The following is a 22,074-nucleotide window of genomic DNA, read 5'->3' as shown; positions in this document are numbered from 1 at the left end:
AGACATCTTGTTCCGTGCTTAACACTTGTTTAGTACAGCTTCCTCACAGCAAGAAGAGCTCTGAGGAACAGTGTAGGCAGGTGCCTAACTGGACTCATAGGGTGGAAGGCAGGGAAGTCAATAGTAGGTGGAGCCAGAGCAAATGACTGGTGAGGGCTGGCTGAGGCAGGAAGAGGTTAATGGGTTCAGCCTCTATGACTGATGCTGACAAAGGATAAGAGGACTGGGGAAAGCCACACCTCCACCCAATCTAATCTCCTCCAGTCTGTCACAAAGGTGTTTTGATAGCTCAGCCCATCTAGTTTGTGATTATTGGACCAGAACCTGGAAGAATACATGCCTTAACATAGACCCTGCTTCACACTGTCCAAGTTTGGGTTCTTCGCTGTAAAGATATATTCCTATTAAACTGAACTAAATTTCTCCCTCATCCCTACAAATGAGTATACATACTGATAAGATAATTTAGGGAAGATATTACGGGGTGGTACATAAAGGAACAAGAAATGGTCATGAAATTATCATCCAGATGGCCTGTTAAAAGCTCAAATGTAGGCGTAATCTTTTATGCATATTCAGAAAGGACACCAGGCTTATAATAAAACTAGGACTTTGGTAAAACTAGGACTTTAAAATGGTTTGAGATGTGACCTTTATGTGCATGTAAAGTCTCCCGAATGCCAAGAATTAAATCTGCAGGAAGAGAAAATGATCAAATCCTGAGCTAAGCTTCACTGTTTTCCTGGAAATCGTTTCAAATACTGGGAAATGTAAGGCAGCAGGAGTTAAGAGTTCTGCATCCAAATCCTTACTCGGCCAAGAAGCTCACTGGCTGGTCTCTAGGGGAAATGACTATATCCCCCCAACCCACCTAATGGGCTAGTCGTAATAAGAACTGAGAAGCAATTTACAAACTGAGAAGTACTCTAAAAATAGCAATGAACTGCCTTTCTGTGCAATAGTCAAGGCAGCCTTATGCAGCCTTATGTGATGTGCGGGTACATCAATGTATGGATTGGGTGTGAAGGGGAACAGAATTACTCCCATTTCCACATCCTTCTCCATATGAACAAATCTGGTGTGCACGTGAGCTGAGTGCTCCAATTTTATCTGCTCATGGCTTTGAGTCAATACTTGGATGAATCGTAGAATTGTAGAGAGAAGTAGAATTAGCAGGCATGATCCTATTTCCACTCACACCTATCCATGTATTAATACCCAACGCAAATGTCATCTGAACAGAGCCATTATATCACTCTTTCAGAATCAATCAGTTTCCATTTTAGATAAGACCATCACTAAACTTTCTGCTGCCTAATAAAACATGTAAACAGCAACTGGCTTTGGTCACCCTATTCAAAATAATAGTGCATACATCCGACTCTTATTTCCTTGAAATCAGATCACAATAACTTCTACTACTTCTCAGGTAGGAACTAAGCTAGAGCTCACAGACAAGAGGCATACTCTAGAGTTGCCACGATATAAAGCCTAAAGCTATATTTCATATGAACATGCAAAGCTATCATAGTTCGAGCAAGACTATTGATCCATCAGGTCCAGTACTGTTTATACAAGCAAGAGCTCTCCAGAGTGTTAGAGATTTCTATCCCCTTTGCCCTACAACTAAAGATCACTCAAACCGAAGATGCCAGAGGCTGAACCTGAGATGTTAGTGTATGCATACGTTCCAGCTTAGAGCTACAGTATCTTCCTGTGAGTGAATTGGGAATTTCCTGCTCAGGAGAAACATCTGAGTAATCCTGAGGAAAGAAAGAAGGAAGATTGTAAAGACTAGCAACATTTCACAGGAGTGTACTTTACACATCTCTAGTATATTCAACCCCTTGCTGTTATTAAGGTGCCACTCTTAAATCTCTTTTCCTTAGGGGCTGATTTTGCATCTCAGATTACCAGATAGTTTGCTTGAAGGCACTCTCTGGGATTTGAATTTTCAGAAAATATATGCATACCGAAATACAGTCAACTTCTTCAGATTTTGCAATACTGCTCCTCAGCCAATTAATGTGTGCAAACAAGAATATACTTGGGTAAAGTGTGCACAGAAACACTTATATTACTAAAAATGACATACAAAATGCATTCTATCAGTGGACTGTTTTGCAAAAAAATGTACATTAGAAAAATAATAATGTAATTTTTGCGTTTGGGGGCATTAACTACGAACCCTGTTTTGATGTATCAGTTACTCTATTTATGGGGTGCTACAAAACATGAGGGTTTTGCTGCAAAATGCTGCAAAATGATTGCAAAACCTTGGCACCAGTTTTGAGGGGATCCCAGATTTTGGGGTTCATAGTTAATTAAGCTGTGAATTTCCGCCTGCATCCTCCTCTGGACCCTTAGAATTAAATGTGCTTAGGATCACGCTATTGCTATTGCTATTGCTATTGCTATTGCTATTGCTATTGCTATTGCTATTGCTAGTGCATAGCAAGTGGGCATTAATTCATTTAGCCCTCCTGCTAAGTGGGAGAAAAGTGCCATCACCTGGCAGATCAACTTAGCAACCAAGCAAAGAAGGCTATAAGCTGGTTGCTCTTCCTTCCCCTTTGTGACATGCAGCAACTTTCAGAAAGTTGGGTGGCATCAAGGTCACTTGTCATGGTGAGGGCACTCCCTAATGCATAACAGAAAAATATAGTTCAGGTAACTGGAGAGCCTCCTAATGGAACTGCTTATAGGAGGAGTGATTAAAAGCATCTGACATCCAAGCCTGCTTCCTTTTCTGTTCATAAGGTAAATTAAGTCCATTAAAAGTGAGACAAGGCAGCAAGGGTGCAATAGTTCTCTCAGATCCATTTGTTTGTTCTTAAGGAAATCAACAGGGGGGTCACCATATACTGCAGGCACACTGTTACTGAGATCCACCATGATATCAAAACTACACAGCATTTGTGTAGCTCTTTGTGATTGGGTCATTTCCCACCTGGCCTGGGAAGATGGGGCCCTGACTGACTCCAGCTACAAAAGCTGAGGCTGCTGAACAAACTCTTCTTTAGGGGTGTTTGTAGGGAGGGGGTTTGTTGCTGTTATTGATATTAATTTTTGCATCGTTATTTTAGTTCTTACGTAAAAATTGCTCAGTTTGGTTGTATACTTTTTGGTGTTTTATTTATTGTCTGTGACTACTTTTGTTAATGTTTGTAACTAAGGGGGGGATTTCATGTTGTAAGCCACCTTAAGCAAGGTTTTAACCATGGAAAGGTGGCATACAAATAAAATAAAGTTCAGTGGTACCTCGGGCTACATACTATTCAGGTTACATACGCTTCAGGTTACACACTCCACTAACCCAGAAATAGTGCTTCAGGTTAAGAACTTTGCTTCAGGATGAGAACAGAAATTGTGCGGCGGCAGCACAGTGGCAGCGGGAGGCCCCATTAGCTAAAGTGGTGCTTCAGATTAAGAACAGTTTCATGATAAGAACGGATCTCCAGAACGAACTAAGTACTTAACCCGAGGCACCATGCTTTCAAAAGACATTATGCTTATGTATTAACATGCAAGTGTGTTGGTAAGCGCTGGAGGACATCTGCCAATTGTGGTTCTTCTGAAGTTTCTAATTTTGCCAATCTTAAATTCAGTTCTCTATCTTTCCACATTACTTTCTAATTCTCATGAAAATTCATCAGCATTCTACAGTGTGCTTCTCCTAATAGAGATCTTTTTTCTTTGCAGTTTTCCCTAACATACATTTTTGTATGCTATTTTCGCACAGTAATGGATTTATTTCTGTCCACATTATTTGGAGGACTGTGAACCTTCAAAGATAGCTCTGTTTCAGTCTGCATAATGTTCCAGGCAGTGCCAGTTAGGTAGATTCACAATAAAATGCAAACTGAACTGAATTCCTTCCCATCCCTAGCCTTGGTGAGCCCATGTTGGAGTGCCTGTTCCTCACATGCACAAAGTGGAAATGCACAATGTGTGATGATAGTGAAGCATCTATGGAAAGGTGTCAACAACAAAAAAGGAGCCTCAAAAGGTGCACTTAAAAGAGTTTTATTAAGGTACAACTCATTTCAAGTTAGATAACTTGCTTTGGAGCAGATGAACTACTTTCATTATTGTTGTTGTTTAGTCATTTAGTCATGTCCGACTCTTCGTGACCCCATGGACCGGAGCATGCCAGACACTCCTGTCTTCCACTGCCTCCCACAGCTTGGTCAAACTCATGTTCGTAGCTTAGAGAACACTGTCCAACCATATTGTCCTCTGTTGTCCCCTTCTCCTTGTGCCCTCAACCTTTCCCAACATCAGGGTCTTTTCCAGGGAGTCTTCTCTTCTCATGAGGTAGCCAAAGTATTGGAGTCTCAGCTTCAGGATCTGTCCTTCCAGTGAGCACTCAGTGAGCACCATTTTCTTAAGAATGGATAGGTTTGATCTTCTTGCAGTCCATGGAACTCTGAAGAGTCTCCTCCAGCACCATAATTCAAAAACATCAATTCTTTGGCGATCAGCCTTCTTTATGGTCCAGCTCTCACTTCCATACATCACTACTGGGAAAACCATAGCTTTAAGTATATGGGCCTTTGTCGGCAAGGTGATGTCTCTGCTTTTTCAGATGCTGTCTAGGTTTGTCATTGCTTTTCTCCCAAGAAGCCGGCGTCTTTTAATTTCGTGGCTGCTGTCACCATCTGCAGTGATCATGGAGCCCAAGAAAGTAAAATCTCTCACTGCCTCCATTTCTTCTCCTTCTATTTGCCAGGAGGTGATGGGCCCAGTGGCCATGATCTTAGTTTTTTTGATGTTGAGCTTCAGACCATATTTTGTGCTCTCCTCTTTCGCCCTCATTAAAAGGTTCTTTAATTCTTCTTCACTTTCTGCCATCAAGGTTGTGTCATCTGCATATCTGAGGTTGTTGATATTTCTTCCGGCGATCTTAATTCCAGTTTGGGATTAATCCAGCCCAACCTTTTGCATGATTAATTCTGCATATAAGTTAAATAAGCAGGGAGACAATTTTGAACCAATCAGTTGTTTCATATCCAGTTCTAACTGTAGCTTCTTGTCCCGCATAGAGATTGTCTAAAATAACGATAGAAAAAATAAAATCAACAGCAGCAACAACCTCCCCAACTAAACCCTCTTAAAAACACTCCAAAGAGTCTGGTCAGCAGCCTCAGCTTTTGTAGTTGGAGTCAGTCAGGGCCCCACCTTCGCAGGCCAGGTGGGAAAGGCCTACAGGGTAGGGAGCAGATCTTCCAGGACTCACAGCCAAGATGGTGTTTAACTAAAGGAAGTGGGATGTGTGACCCCCCAAATCTTGCTGAAATATTTCTCTCATCATACCTGGTCACTGGCCATACTGGATGGGGCTGATGGAAGTTACAAGACAAAGAACATCTGGAAGGCCAAAGGCTCACTATCCCTGTGTACCTTTTCATGCTACTTGTCCTCTTCTCATTGTACCTGATGGGATAGCATGCACATGCACAGCATCAGCTGCAATGCGAAACAATACACCTTCATGACATCATATGCACACCATCTCATCCCACCAAACAGAAGATGGGAGAAATAAGCAACACATGCGGATGCCCCAGTCCTGTGCATCCAAGGAGAGAGGAGTAGCCCATTGTCAGTGCTAGCTGATGTACATTAGGTGGAAGGCAAGGAGGCCAGCAGCAGGTGGCGCCAGAGCTGATGACAGACAAAATAAACCAACCAATCCTAGGCTGTGTTCACACTAGAACTTATTCCATTTCCAGGACATTTCCCTAACTGTTATTTTGTGCATTATATTGGAGCTTCCGCATGATGTGAAAACCACTAATGGTGTGGAATGGAATATAGTACAGATTTGCAGCTCATTTCTGTATTTTATGATTCCATAAATAATCCGTTTGCAGCTGCACAGAAAACCGTGGGAGTTTTGTGCTTCAGTTTTGCATGAAGTTCTCTCCAGCTCACTGTTGCTGTCAAACTTGAAATGTCCACAGAAAAGGCATCCAGCCTCACAGCGAACAAGCACCCAGACTTAGCCAGCCTTTGTTTCATCACACACACACACACACACACACACACACACACACCCTGTAAGGTGCAGAGCCTCAACTTTTCCCCACCCATCCTGCTGGTGATACTCCTATAGGAAAACTGGTTGCAGAACCTGAGCCTTGGCACACCCATCCACCAGCAGGATTGCCCTCTCCCCTCAACAACTGCTGAGCAGAGGGGATAATTATAATGATATTGCTTCTGTCCTGATTTCTACTGCTCATTTCACATTGCAGTACCTACTGGTATGAATGAAATAGAGCATGACATGGTGGTATACCAGTACTGCAATATGAAAGGAACAGAGGCACTAACCTTATAATCACTCCAACTGGATTCATTGTGGTAGGGCAGAGGTTGGTAGGGCAGTGCCCCATTCATCTTAAAGGGTCAGCCACCACTTCTCATTGTCCCATCCCAAGCATTCGATGTACTGAAGGGAATCCCATTACAGACATGCCTAAATTTACTTATTTACAAGTTTCAGGAATCCCAGCACATTTCAAGGTGATGCTGGTCCACCAGAGGAAGCAACACAGAATGGATGTTGAAAATCTCTTGTGAATTATTCATAGGCTACAAATCAAAAAAGTAGGCTAAGAGTAAGCTGTAAATAAAAAACAAACCAAGACAATAACAATGTTAGGTTAAAGCTGGTTTATAGATTCGTGCTTACCTTGAATTGTCGCAGCCTATGAAAAATGGGAAAACGTATTTGTGGTTGTCTACATTGCAATGCTGTCAGTCACGGAGACTCACCAGCACATTTGTGACCAAACCCAAATCCAGTTTGCTGCCAACTCCTCTTGCAGGAGATGGGGTGAAGAAAGCCCCCTGAAGTCTGGACCTATCACTCCACACACGGTGCCTAAGATGGAAGAAAGCAGGGCCATTTCCTCTCTTCCATTTACCCTCTATGTGAAGAGGGTACCACAGTTGTACCTCGGAAGTTGAACAGAATCCATTCGGGAAGTCTGTTCGACTTCCAAAACGTTTGGAAACCAAGGTGTGGCTTCCGATTGGCTGCAGGAAGCTCCTGCAGCCAATCGGAAGCTGCAGAAGCCATGCCGGACGTTCAGGTTCCAAAGAACATTCACAAACTGGAACACTCACTTCCAGGTCTGTGACATTCGGGAGCCAAAACGTTCAAGTCGCAAGGCGTTTGACTTCCCGTGTACGACTGTACATCCTCTTTCCAATCAACATTTTGCTTCTGCGGTATTAAATCATTTTTTCATCAAAAGCAGTGCAGGCAAAAAGGAGACTTCAAACTCAGCTACATGGGCAAAGAAAAAGGGCTTTATATGTGTTGTTTGTGCATTATAACACTGTGGCGCCAGGTGGCGCTGCGGAGTTCTGTTTTTGCTAACCCGATTTCTCACACAAAGTTTGCAATGTGGTTAACTGAAACTATGTCTAGATCCAGCCAAAGCCTCTGGAAGTACTTGTCAAGGCTAACTAGTGAAAACAACTAGGGTTAATTGATAGCTGGCCTTGCTGAGATTCAGAGGGCTTCCAGGGATTATGTGGCATGGAGGAGGCAGGTGGAATGGAAGGCAGGCATTGGTGTTCAGATAAGACAGAAAGGGGTGCCTCCAGACTGTCAGCATTCAAGTGCCTACTAGGAAATTTAGATCTATGCAATTAAAGTGGATTAAAACACCCTATTGACCTAGCACAACAAACCCACTTTCAATCCACTGTTAGGAAAGTGACAAGGAAGTACTGTACACTGAAAATGAGGAATTTACCAATGATTAACAAGAAAACATACAGGTATGCACACACTGCAAGCAAATCAGGGTGAATGCTCATGGTCACAAAACCACGCTATAAGCAAATCAAAAGGAATGCGCAATGAACACTGGGAAAAATCTAGCCTCCCCATAAGTTGTGTGCACACACATGAAGATGAACTCTCAATATATAGCTCATCTGGTGAGATGTTTTAAAGTGTTGGCCCCTATGAAAGTGAGGAGGGGAGATGGTCCAGAAAACCCTCTCCTTAAGTAATTCTCTTTGTAATGCAGATTTGAGAAGACGTGTCTGGGAAGAAGATGTGTATTAACATTGGGTCTTAGAAATCAATCCTCTTAATTTTCTTTCTTTTTCTTTCTAAAGCTGCACTGCACCTGATTTCTGGAACATCCAGGAGCCCAGCATGTAGGATATCTTATTTAAATAGCAGATAAGAGGAAGACCCCATGATGGATGAAGTACTCCCAGGACTGGCTTCCCTAATAATTCACCGAACCCAAAACACAACAACTCATGATTCTTTGCATGTCACTGAGCAAATGGGGCATAATTCTAAGTTGCTTTCATTAGCACTTTGGGGACTGAACTATCAAAGGTAGCTTAGGAGGGGGGTTGAGGGAAGACACAACTTCAGCTGTGTTTTACAGTAACCCATGTGATGAGCAAAAAGTCATCCAGCCCTATTTCTGCCAGCAGATGACAGCAAGTTTATGTTTAGCAGGCATTTCCCCTCCAACTAGCCAGATTGGATAGAGTTTGAAGGTATCAGGTTTGGCCCAGAGACCTAACCTTTGGGGCTTCTTCTCTGGGCCCCTGCTAGCACACCTGGGCATTTGATGGCCTTTTCTTCCAAGTTATCGACACATACCTGTCTGGAGTATAGGGGAGGAAGGACACCAAACAGCAACAAGGGCATTGAATGTTGCTGTAAATTTTAAAATCAGGAATTGGAAGGAGAGGACAAGCTGGAAGAAGGAATGACCCTGTGTGTTGCTCACAGCATTTCACATTAGGCTGGTTAGGCAATGAAGATGCTCATAGGCTACCTGCCCAGCTGAACCCAGATTTCCAGGAACTGCACAACTTGGGGTGGCAACAGTTGTACGGCAGCAGCACAATGAAGCAACTTGGCCTGAGCCCAATCTTCCAAGCCCAAGGCTGCAGTGGAGGAAGAGAGAGTCTAAACTGCTGGTGTAGCCAGATTACTTTGAGACAGCATCCAGGGATGACAGAGAGAGATGAAAGGAGTTGTATACGGTGCATGAGTATGAGAGAGAATGAGAATCAGGTGAGGCTCGTGGGTATCTGTGAGCAAGAGATTGAGGTGCTGCGCCTGTGTGTAAAAGGGAGAGAATAAAAGAGAGGTAGAAGTGGGAGAGAAGGTGGCTGTGCATGTGCAATGAAGAGAATGAACAGAAATGGAGTACATGGATGTGCACCTGTGAAGAATATGGCAGGTGCATGCATGGCCCAGAATAATATTTGTGTAGACTGGAGGCAAGGGACATATAGCTGCATACCTGCGGTGACAAGAATGCCTGCTTTTGCTTTCCACCAGTTAATAGGGGATTAGACAAATTCATGGAGGATAGAGCTATCAATTGCTTTTCCATGGTGCCTATATAGAGCAGTGGAGTACTGCTTGTTTACTATGCCTTTCCTAACAGAGCAGTAAAATATGGGCTGGTTGGCAACTATCTATCTCCACCCTGGTCTGTAAGTATCTATCCCTTAACCATAGGAGAGAGGCTCGGGTTATTCGTCAAACACAAATATGTTAATATTTCTGGTTGTTTTCAACATGCTGCCTAGGTAGCCTAACATTATCTTTTTGCTACTATTTGAACTGATGCTTTCTCGGGATAGCTTTCCTTACACCTACACACACGCACCGACTTTGCCTTTTATCACGTTATAAAAGCTATCGGGTCTCTTAATTAGTGTCACTGAAACCATGCAAATTAGCTGAAAGCAGCTTTTCTGTCACCGATGGGCTGAGTCAATACCAGCTATTAGGCCCGACATTTTCTCCAGTTCTCTATTCCTTTGATTAATGCATCCGCTTGGTTTAAAATAAAAACAAAAACAAAAAGCCCCCTTACCCATCGCACAGTGCTCTTCCCTGACAGGAATTGATTTTTAAAAATAAATTTAAAAATTAAGACAATGAATGACAAAGGAAGAAAGGTGTTCTATGACAACAAAGCTTCCTCTACAGCCCTCAGACGGGGGTGCAAGCGAGGAAATCAGTGAGCCTAGCCGTTGTTGTTAATCATCACAGCCCTTTCAGAGTACGAAGGGTTTCATAAGCTGCGCATCAGCGTTTGCCTTGAAGCACCCCTGTCCCTATCTCACACTGCCTGGGAGTTAATGATTTGCTCAGTGCCACCCAGTCCTTTGACAGCTGAGCTTGGATTTAGGCCCAGATTCAAGTCAATGTCTCTCTGTCTCTCAGTGATTCACAAACTGTGCGCCGAAGCACAGTAGTGCTGAGCTGGAGCATGACTTGGCAAATTAAGGCACCAAAATGGCTGCATCCTTCCATGGCTAGACCAAATGCAGCACTGACCTCCCCTCTTCCCCTTTGTAGACAGGCAAAAATACCATCCAAGTAGGCAAAGACCTCGTCCCAAGATGGTATGGATGGTGGTAAGGATACAATAATTAGGGGTGGGCAGATGTGGTAATTTAAGGGGCTCTTTTTCCAATCTTTGGTTCCGTTGTCTATGTTTCCACATCAGCTTACAATTTTTTTTAAAAAAATAATCCTGAAAATTCATCAGCAATTTTTGAATTTGATTTTGCCTACATTTTCAAAGCAATTTCCCCTGATACATTTTGTACATTATTTTTTACTAATGATTCACTATTTTCAATATCTTGCTCTACAAATCGCTGTTAGCATTGACCCAGAGCAGAGCAGAGCCAAAGGTTCCTGATTCAAAGAGCCACAAAAAGAGAAAAATCACACCCAGGGCAGAGAATTCATACAGCATAACTGTCTTGTCATTTGTGCCAAGGATTGTGGAGTTTGTTACTGCAAACCCAAGAGGAGACCAGATTGAGAAACGAGAGGAGGTTGACCCAAACAATACAACTCAGAGCACCTGTTGTGCATGTTTCGACACAGTAATCAAAGCCGTACTTGACCCTCTTTGCAGGAGTTTCTGGGTACAGAATCCAGTGGCGCTGTCTCCAGACAGAAGACCCTCTAAGCTCCTGAGAAAATGATAACCTGTATGAAAGATATATGCCAAGGTAAGTCTGGGCTTCTCCTAGACATTGTACATCCAAGTATCAGTAGCAAAACAAATGGTAAAAAACAGTAACTACACAAAGCCTTATCCCTGAGAAATGGAGGCAAGATGATACATTCAAATGCAGTGGCTTAAAACTTAACCAAAATGCCTAAGGCCTTGTACCTATGCACACATCCCAGGAATTTTAAGACCTGTGGTGGATCTTAGCAGGATTCTGTAGACTTGAATTTAAGCTTCAGATGAAAGCCTCAGAAATTCCTTTTCCTCCTCTCAGGCCCAGTTCCTTATCCCGACTTCCCCTAAAAGGTGTATAATGTGTCGGTGGGCACTCTGTATCTGTTGCAGGTTTTTATAAAGCCAAAACTTTGAAATGCACAGTCTCTTAGCAGTTTCCGTTGCAAGGCAGCCACTAGAGTGTTTCTATGCCATAAGCAACTACTCCCCCCTGGCTGCCTAGGAAGAACTTGCAGGAAGCAGCAGAGAGAAAGAAACCCACATTGGCATTGTAAAGGAGGGGTGGCCAATTGCTGTAGCTTTGCTTGGGGGCCACTCTGTTTTCTAGACATTAATCTAGGAGCTCAAAGGGCATTTTGAAACGTAAGCAGCTCCTTTCAGTAGCAGTCAGGCTCTCTTAATACCAAGAAGGGATTAGCTATAAACTCATTTAAAGGCAAACCTAACCAACTTGCGATTCCCAAAACAATACACACACCAAATCCTTGGAAATTTGCACGTCTCTGTGCACAAAAAGTGAACATATTACCGAAATGGACTATAAGAGAAAATTCCTTTGCAATAATGTTCATATCAGGCAAAATTGCATACAAAAATGTGGATATTTGTACTAAAATGCTGGTGAAGTTATCAAGGGTTGGGATTTTCTGAACGAAATCCCTAAAGTTGCCTTAAATTGAAAACAGAGAGGGGGGTTTTGTGTGTGTTTGCTGCCATCTATCACTGCCTTTTCTCCCTTTTTCAGCTTCTCGGCTATCTTCTTTCCTCCTCGATGGCTATTTGTTTGCAACTGTTTCTCCTTGGCAGATTGGTATAAAAATAAATCAAGGCTTTGACTAGAAAAAGGGATAAGCTCTTTCTTCAACACCGAGTTTTGCTCCTCTAAAGTACTGAAATATCATACGTCCAAATATATTCTTCAGGTAGCATCCATAATACCAAGATATGAATGAAAAGTTTGCATTTTTGTTAACGTGATAGGATCATGAAAACAACATAGTAAGGGGGGGTTAATCTGGTGCAATGTCGGGTGGAGAGGACATAGCTTTACAGCTTAGACCTAACTTGATGCCCTCCAGACATTTTGCACTACAATTCCCATCAGCCCTAGCGGCACAGCACAGTTTATAAAGAGGAGCTTGCTGTACAAGCATTGGCTCCAGTAGCAGATGGGGTGGTGGCAGTGGTGGACTTGGGTACTATGGTGCCCTGTGCAAGGCCAAAATCTGGTGCAAACCCCCACTCCACCGCAGTCCTCATGCTGCATTTCCAAAGATGGGTGTGATGGCCTGGGACTCAGGCTTGGACTCAGAACCAAAGGAGTCTCAGTCTGCACCAGATCCTTTGCCTCAGGCATCATCTGAACCAAGTCTGGGGCCTGATCCTGAAGAGTCCCAGTCTGCACAGGTTCCCCTGCAACAAACACCGAGTCAGGGGCCTGAGCCTGCTCTGGCTTCAGATGCGGGGATTACCTCGTTGCCTTCAGCTGGGCAATCGCTTACAGCTGCTCCACTACCGGTTGGGTCAGAAGAGGCTGAGGCGGCTTCTGGGTCTAGTAACCCACTCACATCTCCCGAGCTGCAGAGACTAAGGTCTGGGAAAAGGAGAGACCTCATTACTCGCAGGAGGAGTGCTCGCCTTCGGGCAAAACAGGGAGGTGAGTCGCCGGGGAATCAGGGCCGGCCATTACCCTGACAAAGATAAAAGGCTGTCAGACCCCGCCCCAGGTTGCGGGAGCAACATTGCTGTATGCCAGAGATCCTGTACCTGTCCTTGCCTGGTTTCTTGCCTCGTGTCCTGCCTTGGCCCTGTTGGACTGACTCCTAGAGGAAACTTTGGATTCTGGACCGGTCCTGGACCGCGTTTCACGGGTTACCCCCGAGCCCAGCACAATTTGTAAGGAGGCACCTGGCTTTGGGAAGGGGGGGGCTCTGTCTGGGTCCTATCGCCCTCTCAGCTCCTTCCCAAAACTGGGAAAATGTGAAGTACACTTTGGGAAGGAGGTGTGAGGCCTCGAGGACTCTGCCAGAGGCTCACACCTCCTTCCCAAAGCCCAGTGCCTCCCTTACTGGACTTTGAGATGCTGACCCCCTTGCACAGCCCTATTCTGCCACCTGCATGGTGGGGCTGTGCCCCACACCTGACCTCCCTCCAGCTGAGTTACTGCTGCATAGTGCGATGAAGTAGGGGTGTTGATGAGTCAGCTTGGTTCAAGAGCACCAGCAGGGCCAATGCAGTTCTCCTGCTGACATGTTTACAATGCTTCCTGCCCCAGGCCTGTGCTGGCCACTTTGGGGCTCTGCCTCTACACTGCCCCACCTCCCCGGCCAGTTAATAAAACTTGCTGCCTAGATTTCACCACCATGTTTCCTCCTGAATTAGGGGGTACCACGCCTCTGAGTGCCAGTTGCTGGACGATATCAGGAGGAGAGGACTATTGCTCTCAGATCCTGCTTGTGGGCTTCCCAAAGGCATCTGGTTGGCCACCATAGGAAACAGGATTCTGTCTTATACATCTTAGCATCTTGCTAATATGAATAAGACTGAATCTGATAAGTGCTGGAGATGCAATGAGGTCAAGGGTACGTTCTTTCATATGTGGTGGACCTGTAAAAGGGTATTGGGAAATACAGTATTTTTCACTCTATAGGGCGCACCGGACCATAGAGCGCACCTAGTTTTTTTTGGGGGGGGGGGAATAAAGATAAAAAATTCATCCCGCTTGCTGTCTTGGCTTCCTCTTCCTCCCGCTGGGCTCTCAAGGCTTGCGGATATCTGACCAAAGCCCGGGGTGTGCTGTGCAGCGCTCCCCGGGCTTCGGGATGCAGGCTGCTATCCGCAAGCCTTGGGAGCCCAGCAGGAACTCCCGCCGCGCTCTGAAGGCTTGCGGATAGCTTCCTGAAGCCTGGAGAGCGAGAGAGGTCGGTTCACACCGACCTCTCTTGCTCTCCAGGCTTCAGCGAAAGCCTGCATCCACTCCATAGGACGCACACACATTTCGCCTTCATTTTTGGAGGGGAAAAAGTGTGTCCTATAGAGTGAAAAATACGGTAATTTATAATGAATAGAAAAAAATGTTTAAAGGCACTTTTCCAAAATAAAAACCAGAGTCCTTTCTGTTGGGGATAATTCAGGTGGAAATTTCCAGGTGTCAAAAAAGGTTGTTTACGTATGCCACTACTGCAGCCCATGTTTTGAGAGCTCAAAAATGGAAAACGAGCAAGGTCCCAACCAAAGAAGAACGGCAACTTAAACTGATGGAATATGCACAGCTTGTGGACCTAACATAGAATAAGAGAACAAGAAGAACATACATTTAAAGAAGATTGGAAAATGCTTATTGAGTATATGGGGGGAAATAATTTACATTTGAAAATGTTGGCAGCAGTAAGATAAATCCAACAGTGTAAATAAGCTTTGATGGATGTAATAATCGAATACAGAATGGTTTAGTTTATATAAAATATGCAGGGATTTATGCTATGCAAAATGAACCATGGAAAGAGAAGAAGGGAAGTCACTGATATTTTTGTTGTTGTTTTGTTGTTTAGTCGTGTCCGACTCTTCGTGACCCCATGGACCAGAGCATGCCAGACACTCCTGTCTTCCACTGCCTCCCGCAGTTTGGTCAGACTCATGTTCGTAGCTTCGCAAACACCACCCAACCATCTTGTCCTCTGTCGTCCCCTTCTCCTTGTGCCCTCCATCTTTCCCAACATCATGGTCTTTTCCAGGGAGTCTTCTCATGAAGTGGCCAAAGTATTGGAGCCTCAGCTTCAGGATCTGTCCTTCCAGTGAGCACTCAGGGCTGATTTCCTTAAGAATGGATACATTTGATCTTCTTGCAGTCCATGGGACTCTCAAGACTCTTCTCCAGCACCATAATTCAAAAGCATCAATTCTTCGGCGATCAGCCTTCTTTATGGTCCAGCTCTCACTTCCATACATCACTACTGGGAAAACCATGGGTTTAACTATACGGACCTTTGTTGGTAAGGTGATGTCTCTGCTTTTTAAGATGCTGACTGATATTTTAAGGTTGTTTAAATGAATATTTTAAATTGTAAAACAGAAAATCTAATTAAAAAAAAACCACAGGAGTCTGGGTAGTGTTTTGAACTCATCCAGCAGGCTTTTCTCATGTTCTCATGTTCCCACATCTCTGATGCACATGCTCAAATGCCCAGCTTTGTGAGAATTAAATTTGTAATCCCAAAAGTGATTCACCAAAGGTTCTTTCCTAGGACTTTTTTTGAATTGCCTAGTGAGAAGATTTTATAGTCCTCCTTGCTGTAAGCAGCATTTGCTATTTTGAACCAGGTTCTTCCTTTTATTAAGGGGCAAAGGACGTAGGGCATTATCAGCCTTCTAAATATTTACCTGTTTGCTTTGTTCGAGTGCATGAAGGGTTAACCGTCCCCACACCACTGACTCTTACCTGCAGTATCTGCAACGGGAGAGTTTGCTGTGAAATGTCATTTAGTTAAGTAGTCCAGGCACATTTCCTACAAGAACCATAACAATTTTAATGTTCCTGGCAAACAAAGACACAATTACCCTTGCAGTCATTGAAAGTGTTGATGTGCAACAAGGGAGGGGGAATTCAGACCGAGGAAAAAGCATCCAGTTCAGCACTTCTGCTTCAGGAATTATAGTAACACCCAGACAGCCTCAGTGAGCAAACTAATCAATCCGGCAGCTTTCAGGCTTCGTATTTTTAGCTAAAGACTACATTTAACTTCTTTTAAACAAGGCGGCTGCTGTGAGCAAGTACAGGCTGTCAGATAAACCACTTCCTAGGAGAAATTTAAGATGGATGCATACGGAAGGATGCCATTTTTAAAAAGTAAAATAAATAGAAACATTAACAGAGGTCCTATTGATTCACAGGGCTTACTCCCAGGCAAGTGAGTACAGTGGTACCTCGGGTTAAGTACTTAATTCGTTCCGGAGGTCCGTTCTTAACCTGAAACTGTTCTTAACCTGAAGCACCACTTTAGCTACTGTGGCCTCCTGCTGCCACCGCGCTGCCGGAGCATGATTTCTGTTCTCATCCTGAAGCAAAGTTCTTAACCTGAAGCACTATTTCTGGGTTAGCGGAGTCTGTAACATGAAGCGTATGTAACCTGAAGTACCACTGTATAGGGTTGCAATCTAAGTTTCATAGGGTCATCTGAAGTCTCCAATTCCTGTGAATCTACAACAAGGGTTTCGCATGGAGGAGTGGAAATGGATTTGGGGTCAAATAATTTTTCTAAAAAAGTAGAATTGAAGGATTAAAAAAATAAGAAGATTCAGTATCAGTGGCATCTTACTCTCCATTGACTCAGAAGAATATACCCAGCAACATGGGAAATCTATTGGAATGTGTAGCAGGTTCCTTATGTTCTGCAACTTTCCAGTAATTCACATACATTGATCTACATTACAATCTGTAATCTTATTTTAGAAATAACAGGATCCCTAATATAAAATGATATATATTTTTAATGACTACTAAATTCCCTCAAATATACTATACTGGTGGCAGATGTAGAAGCATTGCTAAACTTATGGATCACAGCAAAAACAAGTATTGCAAAATCATGGGGGAAGCCCCGAAATCTTACTCTAATGGCTCCATTGACTAGAGCCATTGAGATGCAAGCTTGTTCCTAATCTGCGTGGCCCCTCCTCTTCGTTGGCATAGCCCAACCCCTGGGCTTTGCTTCTCCATCATTCTAGAATGTGACAGACTCTTGAGAACAGGCTTTTCTATATGTCAACATTGGATACATTTAAAATTATGCGCACACACAATCACACTGGTGGATGCCTGCAGTAGGACAAAAAAAAATTCCATTTCCATTCCACTCCTTCCATTGGACTCCGTTGAAGCTTTGCCATTAATTTCAAAGGCCGCAGAGCCAGCCTCCTGATGTGCACATTGCTGGGTTTTTTCTTTGTGATGTTTCTTCAGAGAACAGGAATGTCAGTACAATTAAAACAAGAAGAATGAAAGAAGAATACTAAAGCGTTTTTGCTTGAGGTAGAGCTCAGGCTGGACTGACAAGTAATTACACAGCCTTTGCAAATAAGATATCAAAGGGAGTGGTACATCAATTACTTTGTCTCTTCATATCCCAATTTGAACCCGGTCCTGTTTCTGGAGGACACACAAATACAAATTAAGCTTGGCAGGTCTTTGATCATAGGTGAATGCCTACAGGATCCATTTGGCTGGCTTCTAATTGTTGCAGAGGTGCTTTAAACCACCTCTTAACTATGGAAATGGAATCACACCCAGGACGTAATTGAAAACCCCTTATCATGCCACTACCACTTATGTTTCCGGGGTGGAGTGGGGGTTATCGAAGGACTCCTAAGACACACTGCTGAAGGCCCGGCAGTTATTGAATATTGTAATACCGGCGTAGACTAATATACTTCATTAGAGATCTACAGTTAAGCTGACAGCACGGGCCTCCAACACAGAACTGCCCTTTATGGAATGTTTCCAAGACAGGACAAAGGACAAGAGAGAAGAGCAACAAGGCAAGGCCAAGAACCTTATCTGAGCACTAAAGAGATGGAGCAGCACTGGCTAGTGTTTGGCAGTGTGGCTTGCAGAATCATTGCAATAACTGAACAGGCTCTAACTTCTCGAATATGGTCCCAGAGTTCATCTGTGGGTTGTTAATTCCCCCTCTTCATGCACAGTTCACAAAGGAAGTGATTTCGCAAGCTTCCGCTTACCTATTCTACCCTCATAGAAACTGGACCTCAAGAACTGGGTATCATCTAGATTAACTTCCCGCTGCAAAACAGCAACGACAACAATTCATAACACAATTTTGCACTGTCTGGATCTGGGTCTTTGGATTAGCCAAAGAAGCTGAAAACCAGGACCAAATAAACCAAATGAAGACAACCTAAGAGATATATGAACCTTTTCCTCAATTTTGCCTTTTAGTCTGCTCTCCTTTTAATTTGCTTCTCCCGTTATTCCCCTACTTCAAATCCCTTCTTTCCTTTCTGTCAAATAAAGCATTTTTCTTTCTTCCCTGTATGGCCTATTACCCTATTTCCTGAATTTATCCTATGTCTATTTTTATAATTGTATCCAAGCATTTTTTTAAAATAATTGCATCCAAGTATTTCCTTGTAATTGTATCCAGGTAATTTTAAATTGTATCTAGGTATTTTTCTTGTAATCGTGTCTTTACTACTTGTAAATATGAATCCTAAGGTGACCCTTATGCAACTGTTATATTGGGCGTCTTTGCAATGGAATTGGCTGCTTTGTATCCTTGTGCCTTACCAGTGCTTGTTCAAATTCTCAATGATTGTAACTACTTTCAGGAAAATAAGAATTGGAACCCATGTATTCAAATTGCTTCACTTTATTGTAACCATGAATGTTATTTTTAGCCTCAACCTAATCACTTCCACTCAGCTCCTCTTCCGTAAAGTGCCAGGTGACCAGATCCATTTCCTTTGACCCTGCGGGAAGAGGAATTCAACTGTTACATAAAACTCTTGTCCCTATTGTTATTCTAGAAAAACGAATTATCATATCATTTGCCATCAGTCCCTGGATTTCTAGATATTACTTTACTCATGTAGATAGGATTTGTACCCCAAACCTCCCTTTTGCCCCCTGCTCCCATGTACCTCCCCCTTACCTTGTAAACTGATGAACCTGTGAAAAATAAGACCACCTGCAATTGTGATTGTATAATTTCTGGACTTACTTTGGGTGAGTTTCCTCGTACCTTTTGTCACCTTTGTGTAGGGAACCCGGTTGCAACCAAATAAAGGATCTTTGCTTTTAAAGGACAACTCGTTTCTTTCTCTCCTTGGTTGGACATCATCCGTCTTCTCCGACCGTAGCAGACCCCTTTGGGGCCCTGAACCAAATTCTCTGTGTGTTACATCACATCCCCACACACTCTTATGCATATTTATGCAGAAGTAAGTCCATTGTATGGAAGTGAAAGCTGGACCATAAAGAAGGCTGATTGCCGAAGAATTGATGCTTTTGAATTCTGGTACTGGAGGAGACTCTTGAGAGTCCAATGGACTGCAAGAAGATCAAACCTCTCCATTGTTAAGGAAATCAGTCCTGAGTGCTCACTGGAAGGACAGATCCTGAAGCTGAGGCTCCAATATTTTGGCCACCTCATGAGAAGAGAAGACTCCCTGGAAAAGACCCTGATGTTGGGAAAGATGGAGGGCACAAGGAGAAGGGGACGGCAGAGGACGAGATGGTTGGACAGTGTTCTCGAAGCTACCAGCATGAGTTTGACCAAACTAGGGGGGGGGCTGTGGAAGACAGGAGTGCTTGGTGTGCTCTGGTCCATGGGGTCACAAAGAGTCGGAAATGACTAAACAACAACAAGTCCATTGTGTTCAGTGGAGGGTACTCCCTAATAAGAGTGAGGCTTGTCACCTAAAGTTGGATCTGAGGCATATAATACAGCAGTAAATACGTCTCGGCCAAAACACTGGCCTTGAAATTATATTAACACATGTTCCTCGCCACTAGTTCCCTGCACAACTGCTAAACTAGAGCATAAAAAGATAATCAAAGAGATTTTCTAGGTAACAAGACAAACCAAAAAGATTACAGAAATCTGGGTGGAAATGTTAATACTTGCTTCTTCCACAGTTCAATAAGTGAGACTTACTTCATGCCCCATGTTAGAAGAGGAAGCTTTGTATTATCTGAACATGAGAGAGTTTCCATCCAGTGATAGTTTGAAGATTTTAAGATGGAGAATATCTGGATTCCGATTTAATACTGTAGTTTCACTAAAAGCAGCTCTTGTTTGATGCTAATATTTCTCCACTTCTGCTTCTTTTTCTGAGTGTCCACTGCAGTCTTTAAAAATTATTGCAGAACTTGCTACACGAAGTATTGTCCTGAAATAAATTCTCAACACTTATTGGAAAAGAAATCTCAAAGACCGCAAGCTTTGCTGATGGATACTGCAAGTAATTGGATGCATAGCATGCCATTGGATTAACGGCTACTGTCTCCACTTGGCAAAGCACTATAGCATGTGTTTAAATTAGTAAGTCCCAACCTCAGCCTGGGAGGTGCTGTAACACAACAAGGGACTTTAGTGGTGGTGGGGAGGCAGGAAAAATCCCATTGAGTCAGCTAGGGGCTGGTGCCTGTAGTAGATACCCCAAATTAGACCCAGTGGAGGCTGGTCCACTAGGGTGGATTGGGAACTGCCCCATCAAGGCCAGACTGCCCTCAGCTGGCTTCCACCAGCATGCATTCTTACAATGGCTGTAGAGAGCAGCACTGCCTCTCAATTTCCTCTATCTTAGTCTGTGTGCCCTTTGTAGATTCAGCAGGGAGGAGGAGGAGGAGGAGGAGGAGGACAAAAATAGAATTAGTTTGCTCTGCATCTTGTTGACTCTGGCTTACCGTGCTCCCTACCTACTTCCCTGCCACTCTCAACAGGTGTTAGCCACCACTGATTACACCTCGCAAGCTTACTTGAATGGAGGAATCCTGCCCTCTTGCAAACTTATGTCTCGCAGGGACAGAATCTCTGCAGTTCCTGAGATCTCAAAATATCATGGAGGGAGATGAGAACTGTAACAAGGGGATATGCCTGGAGAAGGCTTTAGTTTTAATAATTTTAGGTCTTTTCGTTTGCTGTGCCTTATTATACAAACAATGTTTTCATGGTACCTTATATTTAAATTGTCTCATCGAAACTAGAACTGAAGCAACTGGTTCCTAGAATCGTAGAATTGTGGAGCTGGAAGGGTCTACGAGGGTCATCTAGTCCAACACCTTGCAATGCAGGAATCTTTTTCCCAGCATGGTGCACAAACCCACAACCATGAGATTAATAGTCTGTGCTTTGGTTGTTTTTCAAAATGGGTTACAGAACCTTTATTGGCTTGAATGGGAACCAAAGCCAGAATGGTTTGACTAAAACTTATTTTCCATTGCAAATAAATTTTTGACTAAAAGTTATCTTCCACTGAAAATGGAGGCTTCTCAGAAGCTCTATTTCATCCAATGTGTTGACAGCTAGCAATGGAAATTTGTCTGCATGTTGATTCTATTTTAAAACATTTTTCTCTATAATGATGGGCACCTTTTACTATATCCTTGCCAGTAGAATAATTTATGTTAAACTCACAGTATTCATTCCCTAGCAATAAGGGAGCCCCAGATTTGTACCAGAAAATTCATTAAGTCAGTCCAACTGTTTAGTTGAAGTGTGAATTCCCCACAATAATATAGATCTTAATTTTGTACCCATACTCCTGTTCTCATATCAGAACTTGTTAAGTTGCAGTCCTAACATAGACAGGGGGTATCTCAACCTTACCTACCTCATAGGGTAGCTTTGAGGATAAAAAGGAGAGCAGGAGCAGAACCATGTACACCACTTTGAGGTAGGTCCTTAGAGAAATAGTGGCATATAAATGTAATAGTAAATGGTGGCTGATGGGAGTTGTGTTAAGTAGAATTGGTTTAATTCACACTGATATGGAAATTCCTGTGTATTGGTGAAAAGGTTTAACATGGGGAAATTCCACTGAAGCTTTAGAAAAGCAAGAAGAGCTCTCTCTGTGCTTTAGGTAGTTGATAAATAACTATTGTTGTTTTCTGCTAGCTAACACGTGAGTGTTTAACCTTAGATCAAGTGATTAATGTAAAAGTAAAGGTACCCCTGACCATTAGGTCCAGTCGTGGCCGACTCTGGGGTTGCGGTGCTCATCTCACTTTATTGGCCGAGGGAGCCGGCGTACAGCTTCTGGGTCATGTGGCCAGCACAATGAA

The sequence above is a fragment of the Podarcis bocagei genome, assembly GCF_964188305.1.
Source record: "Podarcis bocagei genome assembly, chromosome: 4".
Classification (NCBI taxonomy): Eukaryota; Metazoa; Chordata; class Lepidosauria; order Squamata; family Lacertidae; genus Podarcis; species Podarcis bocagei.
Note: the sequence above shows the minus strand (reverse complement) of the source record.